At 41.6% G+C, this 8,591-nt stretch overlaps 1 long non-coding RNA gene across 1 annotated transcript in view; it reads right to left on the bottom strand.

Annotated features, from left to right (window-relative positions):
• Positions 1–658: 658 nt before the first annotated feature.
• Positions 659–8,591, bottom strand: part of LOC141060533 (uncharacterized) — a 33,836-nt gene continuing 25,903 nt past the window's right edge. Inside the window, exons 2-3 of the long non-coding RNA XR_012222716.1 lie at positions 8,188–8,275; positions 659–1,931 (exon numbers count right to left, since the gene is read on the bottom strand). This is a non-coding gene — a long non-coding RNA (uncharacterized lncRNA). The remainder of the gene's footprint in view (positions 1,932–8,187; positions 8,276–8,591) is intronic.

Below are 8,591 nucleotides of genomic sequence, written 5' to 3'. Positions count from 1 at the left end.
TTTCCTATTCTTTTGCAAGTTTGTCACACTTAGGCTAGTTTCACATTTGTGCTTGGAGGTGCAGCGGACGCTCACCGTGAAGCCCCCTGCCGCGCCTCCTCTGGTCAGCTCCGCCTATGGGCGCAGGCCGCTGTATGCGGCCTGCATACCCTATCTTTAGCATTGCGTACGCAGGCCGTGCACAGGTATGCTTTTGACACCTCATGCGTCCTTTGATGGTGCGGCGATCGCACCAAAATGCAACACGTTGCGTTTGGTGCAGGTCGCCGCACCGTCAAAAGGACACATGCAAAACAAAACGCCGTGAGCACAACTAGAGGGTGGTGCTGAAGTTAGGTTCCCAAACCATATAGATAATAGGTATAAACTTCGCACTCAACTTAAGTGTAATCAAAGGAGATTTATTGTAGTATGAAGGTAAAACGTTTCGGTCAATTGATGACCTTTTTCAGTTACTACAGAGCAAAGTAACAAAATAAAAAATGCAAGTATAAGAACAAACAGAAAATAAAATTGAAATTATAAGGAAAAATTTCACTAAAAAATTCAATAATGATAAAGAAAGTATATACAATGAAAATGCATGGTCATATGAATATAATATCAAAAGATGCAGATTATTCACACCAGACATCAAGCACAATTTATCCTAGGTGAGGGAGGTGAGAGAGAGGTCAGAAAAAACTTCCAAGAAGGATGTATGACATACCGTGTTTATACTAGATTTCTTGCAATAGGATGTGAACCTATTGAGTAGCTCCGTGTGCTCAGTATCTACAGGGAAAATTTCAAGGAATGAGTCAGAGACAGAGGATGAAGTGGGGATGTGCATAAGATGTAGTGGCTATTTACAGGGACAGACTGTCCTCAGACTGGGCTGGTAAGCTATGGAAGATACCAATATATTGGCCGTTAGCTTGTTAGAATAAGGGAAAGAAAACGTCCCCAAATGCACAGAAGGAAAAGAAGTTATATTTTTACCTTAGTATGGTGTGGAACAGGGGCAAACGTTCCTCCAGACGCGGGATCCGCCGCAAGTCTGGCTGAGTTCTGTGCTCCGTGGGTATAAGGAGGGGAGGAGGGCTGTACTAAACTAGTGACAGCCAATCAGGTGTAGGAGTGTGATAAGCAGGAGGGCCGATCTTTACATGCCCTGTTAATGTGCACTCCAGTACATTCAAGTGTAAATAATTAAGCCATTGTGTATTAAAACATCACAAAGACCTAGCGGTTATGTCAGGGCATTAATAGGTTATGGGCTGTGGAAGCTGGAGGAGAATTGAGGTCTAAGAAGTAAGGTTTCTCCTTGCGGAGGAGGAGGAGAAAGGAGAAACCTTACTTCTTAGACCCTAGTCCAGAGCCTCTCACCTTGCCAAATCAGATCTCATACTTTGCACTGACGAGAGCCAACAGCTCGAAACACCGTGTCTGCAAATTGAGATTCTGATTTGGCTTGTATCCTAAGTCATACTACAAGACTCGTTAAAGGGTTGATTGTGACTTGTAGGATCGCTACTACCAATAGGTGGCGCTGTAGAGTAAAAGTCCTCTTTCTTTCTGAAGAGGCAATTTGCATATTAGAGGAGAATTGAGGCATTGTATTTTTTCATGACATCACAGTGGGCGGTATCAGTTTACGGAGCATAGAGACAAAATAGGAGGAGAGCAGTGACCGCTGTGGAAATAAGACAATGTGACTAAGGTCTAAATGCAGTCAATAGTTTATTGTAGTCAGCTATAGGTGAAGGCGCACATATACAGGAAGCAGCATATTGTATAGATGAACAGTGAGGATGGTGAAATAGGAAGTATTCATATCCTTTGCTGATTCGTGTAGTCTCAAAGGGGTGACCGTGATAAGAGGTTCCATAAAGAAGAAAAGTATGCATATAGCAATGATGTCCGGTCCCAATATATTAATATAGATGACTCTATGAGAAAGAAAAATAATATATTAGTAACTTGATCAAAAATAGCAATGTTATAAACGCATACTTATACACATAATCATATCACGAATAGTGCAATAGTGGTGATCCACAGTGACCTTATATGGAAATTCACAGTTAATAAAGAAAAACTTAGCAGATGTAGCAGAACATGCAAATGAACTAATATAGTTCTTAGTAATAAAACCCCTCTATATAGGCATTCTTACAGGAAAGCTGATAATTCGTATTCCCTATTGAGACCCTTTGGACTCATTGTCTCCAGTGTATGGATCCAAAAGGCTTCGTGTTTTTTAAATGCAAAATCCTGTTGCCACCCTGGCGTGGAGGTAGTACCTGTTCGATCACTTGAAACTTTAATTGAGAGATGCTGTGGCCCAGGGAGATGAAATGGTGTGGGATGGGAAGGAAATTTTTACATTGTTTTGTCGATTTGTGCTTTGAGATACGATCACGTATCAACTGGGATATCTCACCTACATATAAAAGACCGCAGGGGCACTTTATCAAATAAATTACGTAAGCCGAGTCACATGTAAAGAAATTCTGGATCTTAAACTCTTTGCCCGAATAGGGATGTGTAAATTTGTCTCCTTTGAGCACGTTATTACACTGTACACAGTGTAGGCACGGAAAGGTACCCATCTTAGGCCTCTGTAGAAACCGTTGCTTTTTTATGTCGGTTTTTGGGCCAATGTCAGCTTTGATGAGAGTATCCTTTAAATTTGGTAATCTTTTAAAACACGGAAGGTTGTTTGAAATATGGTACCTCTGGATGGGCTGTAGATAGCAGGTGCCAGTGTTTCCTTATGGATTTATGGAGAATGCATACAAAGGGGTGGAAAGTGTGCACGAATGGTATGCGGGGAGAAGTTGCCTTCTGAGACCGGATAGGGGAACCCTAGCCTCCTTCAATAAGGAGGTTAGATAACCCCTTTCTTCAAACTTATTGGTCATCTCATTAAGATGTTGGTCCCTGGTATTGGTGTCCGTCACAATACGTTTAACTCTCTGGAATTGTGATTTGGGAATTGCCCGTTTGATCGAGGTGGGGTGTAAGCTTTGGAAATGGAGGAGGCTATTGCGGTCCATCACTTTGATATATAGATCAGTGGAGAGATTACCATTGGCATCCTTGATGACAATGGTATCTAAAAAATTAATGCACCAGAGGTCATGTCCAATGGTAAATTGAATACCAGGCCAAGATGAGTTTAAGGTATTGAAGAACAGAAGCAAGGACTCCAATGAGCCCCCCCAAATGCAGAATATGTCATCTATATAACGTTTCCATAAGATGACAAGGTTGAGGAATAACTCATTTTTGTAGATGATACTCTCCTCAAAATCAGCCATATATGCATTTGCATATGGGGTGCTACATTGAAGCCCATTATTTTCCTTATAATTTCAATTTTATTTTCTGTTTATTCTTATACCTGCATATTATATTGTTACTTGGCTCTGTAGTAACTGAAGGTCATCAATTGACCGAAACGTTTTACCTTCATACTACAATAAATCTCCTTTGATTACACTTAAGTTGAGTGCTAAGTTTATATCTATTATCTAAAAGGACGCATGCGGCGGCAAAAGCATACCTCCGCATGGCCTTTGTACCCAATGCTAAAGATAGGGTACGCAGGCCGCATGCAGCGGCATGTGCCCATAGGCGGAGCTGACCGGAGGAGGCGCGGCAGGGGGCGGAGCTTCATGGCAAGCGTCCGCTGCGCCTCCAAATGCAAATGTGAAAACCAGCTTTAAATGTTTCAGATCACAAAGCAAATTTAAATATTAGACAAAGAAAACACAAGTAAATACAAAATGCAATTTTTCAATGAAGGTCTTTATTATTAAGGGAAAAATAAATCCAAACCTATGAGTCCTGTTTGAAAAAGTGATTGCCCTCTAAACCTAGAAACTGCTTTGTCCACCCTTAGCAGCAACAACTGTAATACAAGCATTTGCAAAAACTGGCAATGAGACTTTTACAACGGTCTGGAGGAATTTTGGCCCACTCATGTTTGCAGAATTGTTCTAGTTCAGCCACATTGGAGGGTCTCTGAGCATGAATGGCCTTTTTAAGGTCATGACTGAGCATTTCAATATCATTAATGTCAGGACTTTGATTAGGCCACTCCAAAGTCTTAATTTTGTTTTTCTTAATCCATTCAGATGTGGACTTGAGGGGGTGTTTCGGATCACTGTCCTGCTGCATAACCCAAGTGTGCTTCAGCTTGAGATCACAAACAGCCAGAAATTCTCCTTCAGGATTTTTTGGTAGACAGCATAATTCATGTTTCCATTTAACACAGCAAGTCTTCCAGGACCTGAAGCAGCAAAACAGCCACAGACCATCACACTATCACCACCATATTTTACTGTTGGTGTGATGTTCCTTTTCTGAAATGCTGTTACTTCTATACCAGATGTAATGGTACAGTCATGGCCAAAAGTTTAGAGAATGACACAAATATTAATTTTTACAAAGTCTACTGCTTCATTTTTTCTAATGGCAATTTGCATATACTCCAGAATGTTATAAAGAGTGATCAGCTTAACAGCAATTACTTGCAAAGTCAATATTTGCCTAGAAAATTAACTTTATCCCCCAAAACACATTTCAACATCATTGCAGCCCTGCCTTAAAAGGACCAGCTAACATCGTTTCAGTAAATTGCTCCATTAACACAGGTGTGGGTGTTGATGAGGACAGGGCTGGAGATCAATCTGTCATGATTAAGTAAGAATGACACCACTGGACACTTTAAAAGGAGGCTGGTGCTTGGCATCATTGTTTCTCTTGTTAACCATGGTTATCTCTAAAGAAACACGTGCAGTCATCATTGCACTGCACAAAAATGGCCTAACAGGGAAGAGTATCGCAGCTATAAAGACTGCACCTCAGTCAACAATCTATCGCATCATCAAGAACTTCAAGGAGAGAGGTTCCCTTGTTGCCAAAAAGGCTCCAGGGTGCCCAAGACCAGCAAGCGCCAGGACCGTCTCTTAAAAGTGTTTCAGCTGCGGGATCGGGCTACCAGCAGTGCAGAGCTTGCTCAGGAATGGCAGCAGGCAGGTGTGAGTGCATCTGCACGCACTGTGAGGCGGAGACTCTTGGAGCAAGGCCTGGTCTCAAGGAGGGCAGCAAAGAAGCCACTTCTCTCCAGAAAAAACATCATGGACAGACTGATATTCTGCAAGAGGTACAGGGAGTGGACTGCTGAGGACTGGGGTAAAGTCATTTTCTCTGATGAATCCCCTTTTCGATTGTTTGGGACATCTGGAAAACGGCTTATTCGGAGAAGACCAGGTGAGCGCTACCACCAGTCTTGTCTCATGCCAACTGTCAAGCATCCTGAAACCATTCATGTGTGGGGTTGCTTCTCAGCCAAGGGAATGGGCTCTCTCTCAGTCTTGCCTAAAAACACAGCCATGAATAAAGAATGGTACCAGAATGTCCTCCAAGAGCAATTTCTCCCAACCGTCCAAGAGCAGTTTGGCGATCAACAATGCCTTTTTCAACATGATGGAGCACCTTGCCATAAAGCAAAGGTGATAACTAAATGGTTCAGGGAACAAAACATAGAGATTTTGGGACCATGGCCTGGAAACTCCCCAGATCTTAATCCCATTGAGAACTTGTGGTCAATCATCAAGAGACGGGTGGCCAAACAAAAACCTTCAAATTCAGACAAAATAAAAGCATTGATTTTGCAAGAATGGACTGCTATCAGTCAGGATTTGATCCAGAAGTTGATTGAGAGCATGCCAGGGAGAATTGCTGAGGTCCTGAAGAAGGGTCAACACTGCAAATGTTGACTTGCTGCATTAACTCATTCTAACTGACAATATAACCTTTTGTTACTCATAATATTATTGCAATTATATTTCTGTATGTGATAAAAAATCTGACAAACACACATAAAAACCAGAGGGCAGCAGATCATGTGAAAATATAATATTTGTGTAATTCTCTAAACTTTTGGCCATGACTGTACATACACATTCCAAAAACTTCAACTTTTATCTTCTCATTCCAGAGTGTTCGCTCAAAAATATTCAGGATCATAAAGCTGTTTTTTGGCAAATCTGAGATGAGCCTTTAAATTCTTATTGCTCAGCAGTGGTTTTTGTCTTGGAACTCTGCCATGCAGGCCATTTTTGCACAGTCTCTATGTTATGGTGGAGTCATGAACACTGACCTTAACTGAGGCAAGTGAGGCCAACAGTTCTTTGGATGTTGTTGTGGGGTCTTTTCTGACCTCTTGGATGAGTTGTCGCTGCGGGCTTATGGCAGTTTTGGTTGCTTAGACACTCCTGGGAAGGTTCACCACTGTTCCATGTTTTCGCCATTTGTGGATAATGGCTCTCACTGTGGTTCGCTTGAGTCCCAAATCTTTAGAAATGGCATTATAAACTTTTCCAGACTGATGGATCTCAATGACTTTATTTCTCATTTGTTCCAGAATTTATTTGGATCGTGGCAGGATGGCTAGCTTTTAAATGATCTTTTGGTGAACTTCACTTTTGCAGGTAGGTCCTATTTAAAGGGAACCTCTCAGGATTATGCACAGTCACGTACATGAAAATGATACCTTGGTTGATAAAATCCGTCTTTTGGCTATTTTTTAATCTTTCAGTTTTTAGTTAATGATATACCGGCGGCGCCATCTTGCTAGAGAAGAAAATAAAATTTTCTCCTCCAAGATGGCATGGCCTCACCTGCGAAGTAGCAGTTTTTGGCGATCGTCGAGAGCTGCTACTTTGCAGTCGGCACCAAATTGGAGGAATTACACCGTTGAAGCTCTGGTGCAGAGCGAAATGGCCGTTGTCATTTTTTTGTTCACTCCTGCTATCACTCCCCCAGCCAACATGTTTTGTATGTGCCAATAAAATAGCAGCGTTTCCTCACCAGCCTGAAGAGTGCGGTCCATTTTTCTCTACATGGATTTGGACATTTTTTTTTCTTCTCTAGCAAGATGGCACCGCCGGCACCTGCGCAATAGTAGCTATAAGATCACAGCTATGTACACCGATAGCTGCTACTGCACAGGTGTGGTGGGCGCCATTTTAAAATTGTTTCTTATGTTATACACCTCAGGAAAAGCTCAACCAGAAGTAGTAACTACACATTAAACATGCGATTATGCTGCAGCGCAGTTGCCACGGCTGGCACCTACCTGCAGAAGGGTTTTTTTTCCTTCAGTATGCACAGGTATTCATTATGCAAACTAGGGGGCAGGTCACTGAGGGATCATTATGAATACCTTCTCAGAGCACCGCATAAAGACCCCCCTCCAGGCCTGCCAAGAAGCACGGGCATAACATTAACTAAAAATAAAAATTAAAAAACAACCAAAAGATGGATTTTAGCAACTAAGGTATCATTTTAATCAGTATAACGGTGTCAACCTGACTTTGTCTGTAGGTTACTTTGCACAATCCTGTTGACAGGTTCCCTTTAAGTGATTTATTGATTGAGAACAGGTGTAGCAGTAATCAGACCTGTGCATGTCTAGGGAATTTGAACTCAGTTAATGTTTTAAGGGTGGGGCAATCACTTTTTACACACAGGGCCCTGTAGTTTTAGATTTCTTTGTCCCTTAATAATAAAGTCCTTCATTTAAAAACTGCATTTTGTTGTTACTTGTGTTATCTTTGTCTAATATTTAAATTTGTTTGATGATCTGAAACACTTAAGTCTGACAAACATGCAAAAGAATAGGAAATAAGGAAGGGGGAAATACTTTTTCACACATAATTTTTTTTAGTAGGAAGTTAGAAGGCTTAAAAGTTTATCAGCAATTTCTAATTTTTCCAACAAAAGTTTTAAAAACTTTTTTAGGGACCACATCACATTTAAAGTGACTTTGAGGGGCCTATATAATAGAAAATACCCAAAAGTGACACTATTTTAAAATCTGCACCCCTCAAAGTGCTGAAAACAACATTCACAAAGTTTATTAACCATTTAGGTGCCTCACAGGAATGAAAGCAATGTGGAAGGAAAAAAATAATTTTTCCCACAAAAATTCTTTTGGCCCTAAATATTGCATTTTTTTACTAGGTAACAGGGGAAAATCTATTTATATAATTGCCTTGTAATGTTTTAATTTTCTGTTCTGTCCAGATGTCACCGTATCCCAGAATTCCAAGCGGAGGAAGTTCACCGACCGCCATATTGGGACACTCAAATGATGGGTGTCTCAATATGGAAACTGCTGCTGGTACCAACCTATTGTGCAGTACCACCAGAGGAACACCATCACACCACTCACACAGCCTCTTGCGGGTACCACCAGCGGAACACCGTCGCATTGCGCCTGCGCAAATAAAAAATATTTCCAAATATTACAGTCATAACAGTATTACAGACACCTCTCTATTACTAAGCCCAGGTCTTGATATCACCTGACAATACAAAGGTGACATCAACCCCTCTTGCCACCGCTATAGGGCAAGTGGGAAGAGCCCGGCAAAGTGACAGAATTGGCACATCTCAGATGCGCCTTTTCTGGGCAGCTCCAGGCTACTATTTTTAGGCTGGGCGGCCTATATCAGTGGCCCCTTACCAGCCTGAGAATGCCAGCCCCCAGCTGTCAGCTTTAGCAAGGTTGGTTGTCAAAAACGGGGGGACCT

Source organism: Dendrobates tinctorius, unplaced genomic scaffold (assembly GCF_039654945.1).
Source record: "Dendrobates tinctorius isolate UK_male_01 unplaced genomic scaffold, ASM3965494v1 ptg000240l, whole genome shotgun sequence".
Classification (NCBI taxonomy): Eukaryota; Metazoa; Chordata; class Amphibia; order Anura; family Dendrobatidae; genus Dendrobates; species Dendrobates tinctorius.
This window is presented reverse-complemented; position numbering and strand designations above follow the sequence as displayed.